This window comes from Ranitomeya imitator, chromosome 3, assembly GCF_032444005.1.
Source record: "Ranitomeya imitator isolate aRanImi1 chromosome 3, aRanImi1.pri, whole genome shotgun sequence".
In the NCBI taxonomy this organism is placed as follows: Eukaryota; Metazoa; Chordata; class Amphibia; order Anura; family Dendrobatidae; genus Ranitomeya; species Ranitomeya imitator.
The window spans coordinates 747,412,036-747,427,996 of record NC_091284.1 but is presented as its reverse complement, the minus strand read 5'-3'; the positions used below and the strand labels follow the sequence as shown (position 1 = coordinate 747,427,996).

Sequence of the window (15,961 nt, the reverse complement as noted above, 5' to 3'; positions counted from 1 at the left end):
CACAGTGTCACCGTCCGTACCGCACACCCTCGGGGACCCCCGCGCAGACAGCTCCGGGGTCGCAGACTGATGACGTGTGCGGGTTCTGTGGTCACCTGACCACGAGGGGGGGGGGCGGGAGCGCTCGTTAACCCCTGCAGCGCCGGAGAGGTGTGTGAGGTGGTGACTGCAAGACCCTGATTATATAGGAGGCAGCGGGCGAGTATTGCGAGGAGCGGTGGGGAACTACAGGTACCAGGGAGCCTCTGCGTGACAGGGGTGTGTGAGAAAAACAGCATAAGGGCACACAAGACCTAGCAGGAAAAGGGCAGCTGGGCCATCACCAGGTCACCACACTAATGCCCTGATAAAGGGGGCAATGTACTGGTGAGACCCCCACTGACCCATGGGGGGCTGCCTAGTACTGCACTCGGAGGAGGTGAGTATAGGGCGCCGGTCACACAGGTACGTGTAGTGCGCAGTGTCCGGCCTATGGGGTCACTCTCGTCTGCGTATACAGTTCTGTGTGCGCTGTGACCCATGTCCGTGAGGCCGTGCTCATCGGGGGAGGAAATAATCGCCGCAGGCTGTGTATGGCCGCGCCTCGTCAGTGGGTGTGAGAACAAAATCGGGCCGCACACGGACCACGTGTACGTTGTGCGATTATACACACACTTCTCAAAGGAAACCCAACAGTTCATCAGCCGAGTACAGTAAATTCACAGCCATACTGTACTTGTATTCAGCTAATACAGAAAACAGTGGCGTAGGCTCCCCCTTATTTTTATTAATCAGCTGAGGGAAAGCGGACATCTGAGAGCTGGTCTTAATAGTCTGGGAAGGGGCCAATATCCATTTAGCTTCCTAGCCTACTAATATCAGCTCACAGCTGTCTACTTAGCCTTTACTGGTTATTAAAAAGGGAGGACCTAAAAAAATGGAGTGGGGCCCCCTTATATTTAATTATCAGCAAAAGCTAAACAGACAGCTGCAGGCTGATATTAATAGGCTGGGAAAGGACAATAGATATTGGCCCCCACCCAGACTAATAACACCATTCCTTTGCCTCCCCAGAAATGGTGCATCCAATAGATGTGTCAATTCTGGCTCTTAGCCTCTGCTCTTTCCTCTTGCCCTGGTGCGTTCGCACGTGGGATATTAGTTTATGGGGTTGATGTCAGCTTTGTATTGTCAACAAAATAAAGTAGCACACTGTAGCAATGTAGCGTGCAAACCTGAAGTATATGAAATTTGAATTGCATTACTGCTCTAGAAAACAGGAAAAATTGAGAATACTTTGAGTATAAATTGGCCAATTCATGTGTACCCGGCAGCCACGATAAGGCGATTCCCGTTGCTGGGAACCTACCTAATGTGAAGCCTCTCATGGGGTGTTAGCCTACATTTATATGGGAAGGTAGGATCCTGCTCTAATTAAAACCGCCACAGAGCTCATTAGAGGTTCCCCCCCCCCCCCCTCCCAGGATAAGTCCCAGCAACAAGAATCGCCTTATCGTGGCTGCTGGGTACACATGAATTGGCCAATGTATGCTCTAAGTATTCTCAATTTTTCCAATTTTCTAGCGCAGTAATTCAGTTCAGATTTCCTATAGTTCATGTTTGCATGTTATAGCGCTACAGAGCGCAACTTTATTTGTGAGTTATATATGGAGTTGGCTACTCTTGGTACCACCTGTACACAGCTGATTTCTGTTTGGAAGTGACGGTCAGTCTTTAGAGCTTTGTATTGTCAGCTGACATCAAGCCCAGGGGTTAGTAATGGAGAGGCATCTACAGAATAAGACACATCCATTACTAACCTCGTAAGTTTAAACCAAAAAAAAGAAAAAAAACACACACGCAGAGCAAAGACCTTTATTTGTACAAACCAGCCAGTCCCTGACCCTCTTAGGCTGGTTTCACATTGGCGTTTTTTGGGGTGCGTTTTTGCGGTAAAAAACGCAAAAAAACGCATGGTGAAAAAACGCATGTAAACGAGTGTAAACGCTGCGTTTTTTTGACGCATGCGTTTTTGCATGTGGTGAAAAAAACGCGGCGTTTTGACGCGTTTACATGCGTTTGCGTTTTTTAAACGCATGCTGAGAAATGTGTGACAGCTGCCAATCATCAAAATAAAGTAAAAAACCCACTATAAACAGAAATAGTTAGGGGTAGGGATCATAACCCTAACCGTAAAGGGATCCTACCCCTAACCCTACCCCTAACCCTAACCCTAAGGGATCCTAACCCTACCCCTAACCCTACCCCTAACCCTAACCATAAAGGGATTAGGGTTAGGGTTAGGATCCCTTAGGGTTAGGGGTAGGGTTAGGGTTAGGATCCCTTAGGGGTAGGGTTAGGGGTAGGATCCCTTAGGGTTAGGGGTAGGGTTAGGTTCCCTTTATCACCTTTATGTTGGGGGGTGGCATATCAGTGTATTTTCTGTTTTTTTAAATAAAAAAACGCATGCGTTTTTTACCGCAAAAAACGCATGCACCAAAAAACGCATGCGTCCCCATTGACTCCAATGTATTTTTTGACCCAAAAAAATCGCATGAAAACGCATGCGTTTTTGTTTGGTCCAAAAAACGCTTCTAAAAATACTACAAGTAGCATTTCAGAAAATGAACGCATGCAGTAAAAAAACGCATGCGTCACAAAACGCGACCAAACGCGTACACAAAAAAAGCATGCATTTTCAATGTTAAATATAGGAAAAAAAAACGCATGCGTTTTCAATGTTAAATATAGGGGAAAAAAACGCTGCAGACAAAAACGCAAGTGTGAAACCACCATTTATTACCTTTCACAAATCAAATAATCCAAAGGATTCCGCTGTAAATCCATCCTATGTCCCACAAAAATCCAGATGCGGTGTAGAGTGGTAACACCAGTGATGTGACCGCTCACCACAGCATCCGGCACGCACTGTCCATAGAGTGTGAATCCGGCTGCTGCGACAAGCACTGACGTCACTAAGGTTCATAACTGATGATCTGCGGTAACCTTACTGACATCACTGCTCGCAGCGGTGTATAATAACCATTATTGAATAACAATAATCACATAAACAACACATACCAAGAGGAGTGAGGGCCCTGCTCGCAAGCTTGCAATCTATGAGGAAAAGAGGACACACAAAAGGTGGATGGTAACTGTTGCTTTCATTGTTCAGACCAGACATAATGAAAGAATCGGCTGTTCATGTAAAGCTGCATGAACCGGTTATCAGCCTACGTATGTAACAGTACAGACACAGAGGGTTATTAACTGCATAAAGTGTGTGAGAACGTGATGCGAGGAACCTGATTATGGTGAAAATTTTGAATGGGCCACACAGGGATAGATAAATGTGTTGAGGCGGTAGGCTAGTATGAAGAAATGCGTTTTTGGGGCACGCTTAAAACTGTGGGGATTGGAGATTAATCATATTAACCTGGGTAGTGCATTCCAAAGAATTGGTGCAGCATGTGAGAAGCCTTGGAGATAGGAGTGGGAGGTTCTGATTATTGAGGATGTTAACCTCAGGTCATCAGCGGAGCAGAGGGCACGGGTAGGGTGGTAGACTGAGACCAGAGAGGAGATGTAGATTGGTGCTGAACCGTGGAGTGCTTTGTGGGTGAGAGTGATAAGTTTATATTGAATTCTGGAGTGGATGGGTAACCAGTGTAATGACTGGCACAAGATAGAGGCATCGGTGTAATGGTTGGTGAGGAATATGATCCTGGCTGCAGCATTCAGGACAGATTGGAGCGGGGAGAGTTTGGTAAGAGGGAGGCCGATTAGTAGAGAGTTACAATGGTCCATGTAAAAGCTGATGTTAAAAATGCATTGCGTACGGTTGATGGGCAAGAAAGAAATGCATGACACTCCAACTTTTCTCAGCTACATTATATACGCAGATGTGAGCATACCCTATTAGTGATACCCATACTATTAGATCAGTACTGTGTAAGTGCACCACACAGGGACAGGCCAACAATGATTGGTTTGGTTGCATTCTGCAAAACAAAATGCAGTAACTTATAAATAAAATAAATGAGACAGGGTGTCTGTCCCTGGCTTTGACCACTGCAGCCAATCACTGGTTGCAGTGGTGACCACTGATAGTGAATGGCTGCAGTAGTCACGTATCCACATTTATTGTACAGGGTGTAGAAAGACTGGTGGGTGACCCATGAGGCATCGTAAGAGGATTGGTAAGATGAGTATTTATTTTAAAAAACTAGATAGTGGCCCGATTCTAACGCATCGGGTATTCTAGAATATGCATGTCCACGTAGTATATTGCCCAGCCACGTAGTATATTGCCCAGCCACGTAGTATATTGCCCAGCCACGTAGTATATTGCCCAGCCACGTATGTCACAGGTTAAAAAATAAACATATACAGTTAGGGCCAGAAATATTTGGACAGTGACACAATTTTCGCGAGTTGGGCTCTGCATGCCACCACATTGGATTTGAAATTAAACCTCTACAACAGAATTCAAGTGCAGATTGTAACGTTTAATTTGAAGGGTTGAACAAAAATATCTGATAGAAAATGTAGGAATTGTACACATTTCTTTACAAACACTCCACATTTTAGGAGGTCAAAAGTAATTGGACAAATAAACATAACCCAAACAAAATATTTTTATTTTCAATATTTTGTTGCAAATCCTTTGGAGGCAATCACTGCCTTAAGTCTGGAACCCATGGACATCACCAAACGCTGGGTTTCCTCCTTCTTTATGCTTTGCCAGGCCTTTACAGCCGCAGCCTTCAGGTCTTGCTTGTTTGTGGGTCTTTCCATCTTAAGTCTGGATTTCAGCAAGTGAAATGCATGCTCAATTGGGTTTAGATCTGGAGATTGACTTGGCCATTGCAGAATGTTCCACTTTTTGGCACTCATGAACTCCTGGGTAGCTTTGGCTGTATGCTTGGGGTCATTGTCCATCTGTACTATGAAGCGCCGTCCAATCAACTTTGCAGCATTTGGCTGAATCTGGGCTGAAAGTATATCCCGGTACACTTCAGAATTCATCCGGCTACTCTTGTCTGCTCTTATGTCATCAATAAACACAAGTGACCCAGTGCCATTGAAAGCCATGCATGCCCATGCCATCACGTTGCCTCCACCATGTTTTACAGAGGATGTGGTGTGCCTTGGATCATGTGCCGTTCCCTTTCTTCTCCAAACTTTTTTCTTCCCATCATTCTGGTACAGGTTGATCTTTGTCTCATCTGTCCATAGAATACTTTTCCAGAACTGAGCTGGCTTCTTGAGGTGTTTTTCTGCAAATTTAACTCTGGCCTGTCTATTTTTGGTATTGATGAATGGTTTGCATCTAGATGTGAACCCTTTGTATTTACTGTCATGGAGTCTTCTCTTTACTGTTGACTTAGAGACAGATACACCTACTTCACTGAGAGTGTTCTGGACTTCAGTTGATGTTGTGAACGGGTTCTTCTTCACCAAATTAAGTATGCGGCGATCATCCACCACTGTTGTCATCCGTGGACGCCCAGGCCTTTTTGAGTTCCCAAGCTCACCAGTCAATTCCTTTTTTCTCAGAATGTACCCAACTGTTGATTTTGCTACTCCAAGCATGTCTGCTATCTCTCTGATGGATTTTTTCTTTTTTTTCAGCCTCAGGATGTTCTGCTTCACCTCAATTGAGAGTTCCTTTGACCGCATGTTGTCTGCTCACAGCAACAGCTTCCAAATGCAAAACCACACACCTGGAATCCACCCCTGACCTTTTAACTACTTCATTGATTACAGGTTAACGAGGGAGACGCCTTCAGAGTTAATTGCAGCCCTTAGAGTCCATTGTCCAATTACTTTTGGTCCCTTGAAAAAGAGGACGCTATGCATTACAGAGCTATGATTCCTAAACCCTTTCTCCGATTTGGATGTGGAAACTATCATATTGCAGCTGGGAGTGTGCACTTTCAGCCCATATTATATATATATAATTGTATTTCTGAACATGTTTTTGTAAACCGCTAAAATAATAAAACTTGTGTCACTGTCCAAATATTTCTGGCCCTAACTGTACTCACCTTCCAAAGGAGCCCTTGTAGTCATGTCGCCTGTATGCGGTGCACTCGGCAGCTTCTGGTCCCAGGGTTGGTAGCTCAGGACCTGTGATGATGTCGCGGTCACATGACCGTGACGTCATGGCATGTCCTTGTCGCATACCATCCTTGCCACCGGAAATTGCCGCTTGCATGGAGCGGTTACCGGAGCATCGCGAGGAGCGGGAAAGGCGGCAGACGGTGAGTATATAATTTTTTTTTTTTTTTAAACATTAGATCCTTTTACTATTGACGCTGCATAGGCAGCATCAATAGTAAAAACTTGGTCACACAGGGTTAATAGCGGCGGTAACGGAGTGCATTACCCGCGGCATAACGCGGTCCATTACCGCTGGCATTAACCCTGTGTGAGCGGTGACTACGGGGAGTATGGAGCGGGCGCCGGGCACTGACTGCAGGGGAGTAGGGAGGGACTAATCGGACTGTGGCCGTCGCTGATTGGTCACAGCAGCCATGACAGGCAGCTGGCGAGACCAATCAGCGACTTGAATTCCATGACAAACAGAGGCCGCGACCAATGAATATCTGTGACAGAAAGACGGAAGTGACCCTTAGACAATTATATAGTAGACTAGATTGTGGCCCGATTCTAACGCATCGGGTATTCTAGAATATGCATGTCCCCGTAGTATATGGACAATGATGATTCCAGAATTCGCGGCAGACTGTGCCTATCGCTGATTGGTCGAGGCAACCTTTGTGACATCATCGTCGCCATGGCAACCATTATGACATCTACGTCGATACTGTGCCCGTCGCTGATTGGTCGAGGCCTGGCGGCCTCGACCAATCAGAGACGCCAGATTTCTACGTCGATACCGTGCCCGTCGCTGATTGAATCAGAGACGCCGGATTTCCAGGACAGACAGAAAGACAGACAGACGGAAAAACCCTTAGGCAATTATATATATAGATTATATATATATATATATATATAGATATTTCCGGAGGGGACTGCACCTTTTGAGGCATGGCATCCTCCGTATGTAATCCGTATGGCATCCGTACTGCGTGTTTTTCTCGCAGGCTTGCAAAACCGACATACGGCTATACAAGGGATCCATGTGTAAAAACAAAAAAAAAAAACACATATACTGTCTATATATATATATATATATATATATATATATATATATATATATATATATATACACTAGCTGAAGAGCCCGGCGTTGCCTGGGCATAGTAAATATCTGTGGTTAGTTATAGCACGTCACTTCTCTTATTTTCCCATCACGCCTCTCATTTTCCCAATCACATCTTTCATTTTCCCCCTCACATCTCTCATTTTCTCCCTCACTCCTCTCATTCCCCCCTAACACTTGTCATTTCAACCTCACATCTGTCATTTTCTGATCACTCCACTATTTTTCCTCACTCCTCTCATTTTGCACTCACACCTTTTCATTTTCAACCTCACACCTCTCATTTTCACCTCATCACCTCAGTATATACATGTTTGTCATCTCCCTTATATATAGTATACATCTGTATGTCATCTCCTGTATATAGTATATACCTGTATGTCATCTCCCCTGTATATAGTATATACCTGCTGTGTGTCATCTCCCCTATATATAGTATATACCTGGATGTCATCTCCTTCTATATATAGTATATACCTGTATGTCATCTCCTCCTGTATATAGTATATACCTGTGTGTCATCTCCCCTGTATATAGTATATATCTGTGTGTCATCTCCTCCTGTATATAGTATATACCTGCATGTCATCTTCTATATATAGCATATACCTGTATGTCATCTCCTCCTGTATATAGTATATACCTGTAGGTCATCTGCTCCTGTTTATAGTATATACCTGTATGTCATCTCCTCCTGTATATAGTATATACCTGTAGGTCATCTGCTCCTGTTTATAGTATATACCTGTGTGTCATCTCCTCCTGTATATAGTATAAACCTGTAGGTCATCTGCTCCTGTATATAGTATATACCTGTGTGTCATCTCCTCCTGTATATAGTATATACCTGTATGTCATCTCCTCCTGTATATATATGTACCTGTGTGTCATCTCTCCTGTATATAGTATATATCTGTGTGTCATCTCCCCTGTATATAGTATATACCTGTGTGTCATCTCCTCCTGTATTAGACCTCGTTCACACGTTATTTGCTCAGTATTTTTACCTCAGTATTTGTAAGCTAAATTGGCAGCCTGATAAATCCCCAGCCAACAGGAAGCCCTCCCCCTGGCAGTATATATTAGCTCACACATACACATAATAGACAGGTCATGTGACTGACACATAGCTGCGACACCTCCAACACTTTTCCTTTCATTTTTCCCCATTATGTAGATAGGGGCAAAATTGTTTGGTGAATTGGAAAGCACGGGGTTAAAATTTCACCTCACAATATAGCCTATGACGCTCTCGGGGTCCAGACGTGTGACTGTGCAAAATTTTGTGGCTGTAGCTGTGACGGTGCAGATGCCAATCCCGGACATACACACATACACACACACACACACATTCAGCTTTATATATTAGATATATATATATATATACAGTGGGGCAAAAAAGTATTTAGTCAGTCAGCAATAGTGCAAGTTCCACCACTTAAAAAGATGAGAGGCGTCTGTAATTTACATCATAGGTAGACCTCAACTATGGGAGACAAACTGAGAAAAAAAAATCCAGAAAATCACATTGTCTGTTTTTTTAACATTTTATTTGCATATTATGGTGGAAAATAAGTATTTGGTCAGAAACAAACAATCAAGATTTCTGGCTCTCACAGACCTGTAACTTCTTCTTTAAGAGTCTCCTCTTTCCTCCACTCATTACCTGTAGTAATGGCACCTGTTTAAACTTGTTATCAGTATAAAAAGACACCTGTGCACACACTCAAACAGTCTGACTCCAAACTCCACTATGGTGAAGACCAAAGAGCTGTCAAAGGACACCAGAAACAAAATTGTAGCCCTGCACCAGGCTGGGAAGACTGAATCTGAAATAGTCAACCAGCTTGGAGTGAAGAAATCAACAGTGGGAGCAATAATTAGAAAATGGAAGACATACAAGACCACTGATAATCTCCCTCGATCTGGGGCTCCACGCAAAATCCCACCCCGTGGGGTCAGAATGATCACAAGAACGGTGAGCAAAAATCCCAGAACCACGCGGGGGGACCTAGTGAATGAACTGCAGAGAGCTGGGACCAATGTAACAAGGCCTACCATAAGTAACACACTATGCCACCATGGACTCAGATCCTGCAGTGCCAGACGTGTCCCACTGCTTAAGCCAGTACATGTCCGGGCCCATCTGAAGTTTGCTAGACAGCATTTGGATGATCCAGAGGAGTTTGGGAGAATGTCCTATGGTCTGATGAAACCAAACTGGAACTGTTTGGTAGAAACACAACTTGTCGTGTTTGGAGGAAAAAGAATACTGAGTTGCATCCATCAAACACCATACCTACTGTAAAGCATGGTGGTGGAAACATCATGTTTTGGGGCTGTTTCTCTGCAAAGGGGCCTGGACGACTGATCCGGGTACATGAAAGAATGAATGGGGCCATGTATCGTGAGATTTTGAGTGCAAACCTCCTTCCATCAGCAAGGGCATTGAAGATGAAACGTGGCTGGGTCTTTCAACATGACAATGATCCAAAGCACACCGCCAGGGCAACGAAGGAGTGGCTTCGTAAGAAGCATTTCAAGGTCCTGGAGTGGCCTAGCCAGTCTCCAGATCTCAACCCTATAGAAAACCTTTGGAGGGAGTTGAAAGTCCGTGTTGCCAAGCGAAAAGCCAAAAACATCACTGCTCTAGAGGAGATCTGCATGGAGGAATGGGCCAACATACCAACAACAGTGTGTGGCAACCTTGTGAAGACTTACAGAAAACGTCTGACCTCTGTCATTGCCAACAAAGGATATATTACAAAGTATTGAGATGAAATTTTGTTTCTGACCAAATACTTATTTTCCACCATAATATGCAAATAAAATGTTAAAAAAACAGACTGTGATTTTCTGGATTTTTTTTTCTCAGTTTGTCTCCATAGTTGAGGTCTACCTATGATGTAAATTACAGACGCCTCTCATCTTTTTAAGTGGTGGAACTTGCACTATTGCTGACTGACTAAATACTTTTTTGCCCCACTGTATATATATATTTGTCTAAGGGTTTTTCCGTCTGTCTGTCTGTCCTGGAAATCCCGCGTCTCTGATTGGTCGAGGCCTGGCGGCCTCGACCAATCAGCAACGGGCACGGCGACGATGATGTCATAAAGGACGTAGACATCCCGCGTCTCTGATTCAGCGACGGGCACAGTATCGACGTAGATGTCATAATGGTTGACACCATGGCGACAATGATGTAATAAAGGTTGCCTCAACCAATCAGCGACGGGCACAGTCTGCCGCGAATTCTGGAATCATCATTGTCCATATACTACGGGGACATGCATATTCTAGAATACCCGATGCGTTAGAATCGGGCCACGATCTAGTATATATATATATATATATATATATATATATATATATATATATATATATATATATATATATATATATATATATCAGTAGACACATATATGTATATATATTATTACTTCATACAGCGCTAGATAGCAAAAGCCGGTAATTGAATTACCGGCTTTAACCCCTTAGTGACCGAGCCAATTTTTGCAATTCTGACCACTGTCACTTTGAGGTTATAACTCTGGAACGCTTCAACGGATCCCGCTGATTCTGAGATTGTTTTTTTGTGACATATTGTACTTCATGTTAGTGGTAACATTTCTTCGATATTACTTGCGATTATTTATGAAAAAAACGGAAATATGGCGAAAATTTTTAAAATTTTGCAATTTTCAAAGTTTGTATTTTTATGCCCTTAAATCAGAGAGATATGTCACGAAAAATAGTTAATAAGTAACATTTCCCACATGTCTACTTTACATCAGCACAATTTTGGAAACAAAATTTTTTTTTGTTAGGGAGTTATAAGGGTTAAAAGTTGACCAGCAATTTCTCATTTTTACAACACCATTTTTTTTTAGGGACCACATCACATTTGAAGTCATTTTGAGGGGTCTATATGATAGAAAATACCCAAGTGTGACACCATTCTAAAAACTACACCCCTCAAGGTTCTCAAAACCACATTCAAGAAGTTTATTAACCCTTTACGTGCTTCACAGGAACTGAAACAATGTGGAAGGAAAAAATGAACATTTAACTTTTTTTTGCAAACATCTTAATTCAGAACCATTTTTTTATTTTCACAAGTGTAAAAACAGAAATGTAACCATAAATTTTGTTATGCAATTTCTCCTGAATACGACAATACCCCATATGTGGGGGTAAACCACTTTTTGGACGCACCGCAGAACTTAGAAGTGAAGGAGCGCCGTTTTACTTTTTCAATGTAGAATTGGCTGGAATTGAGATTGGACGCCATGTCGCGTTTGGAGAGCCTCTGATGTGCCTAAACAGTGGAAACCCCCCACAAGTGACCCCATTTTGGAAACTAGACCCCTTAAGGAACTTATCTAGATGTGTGGCGAGCACTTTGAACCCCCATGTGCTTCACAGAAGTTTATAATGTAGAGCCGTGAAAAAAAAAATCGCATTTTTTCTACAAAAATGACCTTTTTGCCCACAAATTTTTATTTTCACAAGGGTAACAGGAGAAATTAGACCACAAAAGTTGTTGTGCAATTTCTCCTGAGTACGTCGATACCCAATATGTGGGGGTAAACCACTGTTTGGGCGCACCGCAGAGCTTGGAAGAGAAAGAGTGCCGTTTTACTTTTTCAATGTAGAATTCGCTGGAATTGAGATCGGACGCCATGTCGCGTTTGCAGAGCCCCTGATGTGCCTAAACAGTAGAAATCCCCCACAAGTGACCCCATTTTGGAAACTAGACCCCCAATGGAACTTATCTAGATGTGTGGTGAGAACCTTGAATGCCCAAGTGCTTCACAGAAGTTTATAATGCAGAGCCGTGAAAATAAAAAATATTTTTTTTTCCACAAAAAAGATTTTTTAGCCCCCAAGTTTTTATTTTCACAAGGGTAACAAGAGAAATTGGACCCCAAAAGTTGTTGTCCAATTTGTCCTGAGTATGCTGGTACCCCATATGTGGGGGTAAACCACTGTTTGGGCGCACGGCAGAGCTCGGAAGGGAAGGAGCGCCTTTTTGAAATGCAGACTTTGATAGAATGGTCTGTGGGCATTATGTTGCGATTGCAGAGCCCCTGATGTACCTAAACTGTAGTAACCCCCAAGTGACCCCATTTTGGAAACTAGACCCCCCAAGGAACTTATCTAGATGTGTGGTGAGAACTTTGAATGCCCTAGTGCTTCACAGAAGTTTAGAATGCAGAGTCGTGAAAATAAAAAATATTTTTTTTTTTCACAATAAAGATATTGTAGCCCCCAAGTTTTTATTTTCACAAGGGTAACAAGAGAAATTGGACCCCAGAAGTTGTTGTCCAATTTATCCCGAGTACGCTGATGCCCCATATGTGGGGGTAACCCACTGTTTGGGCGCACGGCAGAGCTCAGAAGGGAGGGAGCACCATTTGACTTTTTGAGCGCAAAATTGGCTGTCGTGTTTGGAGACCCCCTGATGTACCTAAACAGTGGAAACCCCCCAATTCTAGCTCCAACCCTAACCCCAACACACCCCTAACCCTAATCCCAACCTGATCCATAATCCTAATCACTAACCATAATCACAACCCTTACCCCAAAACAACCCTAATGTCAACCCTAACCATAACCCTAATCAAAACCCTAAATCCAACACACCCCTAATCATAATCTCAACCCTAACCTCAAACCTAACCCTAATCCCAATACACCCCTAATCACAACCCTAACCTTAACCCTAATCCCAAACCTAACCCTAATCCCAAGCGTAACCCTAATGCCAACCCTAACCCTAATACCAACCCTAATCCAAACCCTAACCCCAGTTCTAACCCTAACTTTAGCCCCAACCCTAGCCCTAACTATAGCCCCAACCCTAACCCTAGCCCTAAGGCTACTTTCACACTTGCGTCGTTTGGCATTCCGTCGCAATCCGTCGTTTTGGACAAGAAACGGATCCTGCAAATGTGCCCGCAGGATGCGTTTTTTGCCCATAGACTTGTATTGCCGACGGATCGTGACGAATGGCCACACGTCGCGTCCGTCGTGCACTGGATCAGTTGTGTTTTGGCGGACCGTCGGCACAAAAAAACGTTCAATGAAACGTTTTTTTGTACGTCGCATCCGCCATTTCTGACCGCGCATGCGTGGCCTTAACTCCGCCCCCTCCTCCCCAGGACATAGATTGGGCATCGGATGCGTTGAAAAACTACAGCTGCTGCCCACGTTGTGCACAATTTTCACAACGTGCGTCGGTATGTCGGGCCGACGCATTGCGACGGCCCCGTACCGACGTAAGTGTGAAAGAAGCCTAACCCTAAATTTTGCCCCAACCCTAGCCCTAACCCTAACCTAACCCTACCCCTAACCCTAACCTAACCCTACCCCTAACCCTACCCCTAACCCTAATTTTAGCCCCAACTGCTGTTCTCCTGCCGGCCGGCAGATGGAGACAGATGGCGGGCGCACTGGGCATGCGTCCGCCATGTTCTTCTGCCGGCGGCCAGGAGGAGCAGCAAGAGGATCCAGGGACACAGGTGAGTATTGTAGGGTCCCCGAATCCCCCTATTTCTCTGTCCTCTGATGTGCGATCACATCAGAGGACAGAGAATTACACTTTACTTTTTTTTTTTTTTTGCGGTCGCCGGTAAACAGTTAATTACCGGCGATCGCAAAACAGGGGTCGGTAAAACCGACCGCGATCATGGTCTTTGGGGTCTCGGCTACCCCCGGCAGACGAGACCCCAAAGATTCTCCCGGTGCCGGCCGGCGGGCGCACTGCGCATGCGCCCGCCATTTTGAAGATGGCGGCGCCCACCGGGAGACACGAGGAGCATCGGGGGAGCTAGGTGAGTATTGGGGGGCCACCTGGGACCCCTTTTCTCTGTCCTCCGATGTGCGATCACATCGGAGGACAGAGAAATTAAAAAGAGATTGCGTTTTGGTTTTTTTTTGCGATCGCCTGTAAACGGTTAATTACCGGCGATTGCAAATGCGGGGTGGGTTAAAACCCCCCCGAATCATGTTCTCTGGGGTCTCGGCTACCCCCGGCAGCCGAGACCCCGGAGAAAATCGGCCTCTGGGGGGCGCTATTGACTTTTTCCACAGCGCCGTTAATTAACGGCGCTGTGGTTTAAGTACCCTTAGCGGCCGCCGTTAAAAGGCGTATCGGCGGTCGCTAAGGGGTTAAAGCTATCTCCTTCCTAAACCCGACATGATATGAGACCTGGTTTACATACAGTAAACCATCTCATATCCCCATTTTTTTTTTTTTGCATATTCCACACTACTAATGTTAGTAATAATAATAATATAATAATAATAATTTTTATTTATATAGCGCCAACATATTCCGCAGCGCTTTACAAAATATAGAGGGGACTTGTACATACAATAGACATTACAGCATAACAGAAATACAGTTCAAAACAGATATCAAGAGGAGTGAGGGCCCTGCTCGTAAGCTTACAAACTATGAGGAAAAGGGGAGACACGAGAGGTGGATGGTAACAATTGCTATAGTTATTCGGACCAGCCATAGTGTAAGGCTTGGGTGTTCATGTAAAGCTGCATGAACCAGTTAATTAATTTTTTTTTTTTTGTTTTTAATATAGGCCACACAGGGATCGTTAGGTTAATGCATTGAGGCGGTAGGCCAGTCTGAACAAATGAGTTTTTAGGGCACGCTTAAAACTGTGGGGATTGGGGATTAATCGTATTATCCTAGGTAGTGCATTCCAAAGAATCGGCGCAGCACGTGTAAAGTCTTGGAGACGGGAGTGGGAGGTTCTGATTATTGAGGATGCTAACCTGAGGTCATCAGCGGAGCGGAGGGCACGGGTAGGGTGGTAGACTGAGACCAGAGAGGAGATGTAGGGTGGTGCTGAGCCATGGAGTGCTTTGTGGATGAGGGTAGTAGTTTTGTACTGGATTCTTGAGTGGATGGGTAACCAGTGTAATGACTGGCACAAGGTAGAGGCATCGGTGTAACGGTTGGTGAGGAATATGATCCTGGCAGCAGCATTCAGGACAGATTGGAGCGGGGAGAGTTTGGTAAGAGGGAGGCCGATTAGTAGAGAGTTACAATAGTCCAGACGAGAATGAATAAGTGAAACAGTAAGAGTTTTTGCAGAGTCGAAAGTAAGAAAAGGGCGAATTCTAGAAATGTTTTTGAGATGCAGGTAAGAAGAGCAGTGTGTATATGCATAATTTGGCCGTTCTAGCTATTAAATTAAAGGGTTAAATGGCGGAAAAAATTGGCGTGGGCTCCCGCACAATTTTCTCCGCCAGAGTAGTAAAGCCAGTGACTGAGGGCAGATATTAATAGCCTGGAGAGGGTCCACGGTTATTGGCCCCCCCTGGCTAAAAACATCTGCCCCCAGCCACCCCAGAAAAGGCACATCTGGAAAGGCGCCTATTCTGGCACTTGGCCACTCTCTTCCCATTCCTGTGTAGCGGTGGGATATGGGGTAATGAAGGGTTAATGCCACCTTGCTATTGTAAGGTGACATTAAGCCAAATTAATAATGGAGAGGCGTCAATTATGACACCTATCCATAATTAATCCAATAGTAGTAAAGGGTTAAAAAAAACACAAACACATTATTAAAAATTATTTTAAAGAAAAAATCACAAAGGTTGTTGTAATATTTTATTCTACGCTCAATCCACTCACTGAAGACCCTCGATCTGTAACAAAAAAAAAAAATAAACCAACAATATCCTTACCTTCCGAAGATCTGTAACGTCCAACGATGTAAATCC

The 15,961-nt window shown here is 44.2% G+C and overlaps 1 protein-coding gene across 4 annotated transcripts in view; it reads left to right on the top strand.

Annotated features, from left to right (window-relative positions):
* The first annotated feature begins 54 nt into the window (after positions 1-54).
* NHLRC3 (NHL repeat containing 3) overlaps positions 55-15,961 on the top strand; it is a 54,182-nt gene continuing 38,275 nt past the window's right edge. For 2 of the 4 annotated variants that reach the window (XM_069758925.1, XM_069758928.1), the window contains exon 1: positions 106-231. The gene's annotated coding sequence lies outside the window, so the exon portion shown is untranslated. Of the gene's footprint in view, positions 419-15,961 lie in introns of all 4 variants that reach the window. The other 2 variants (XM_069758927.1, XM_069758926.1) reach the window with 2 other exon arrangements.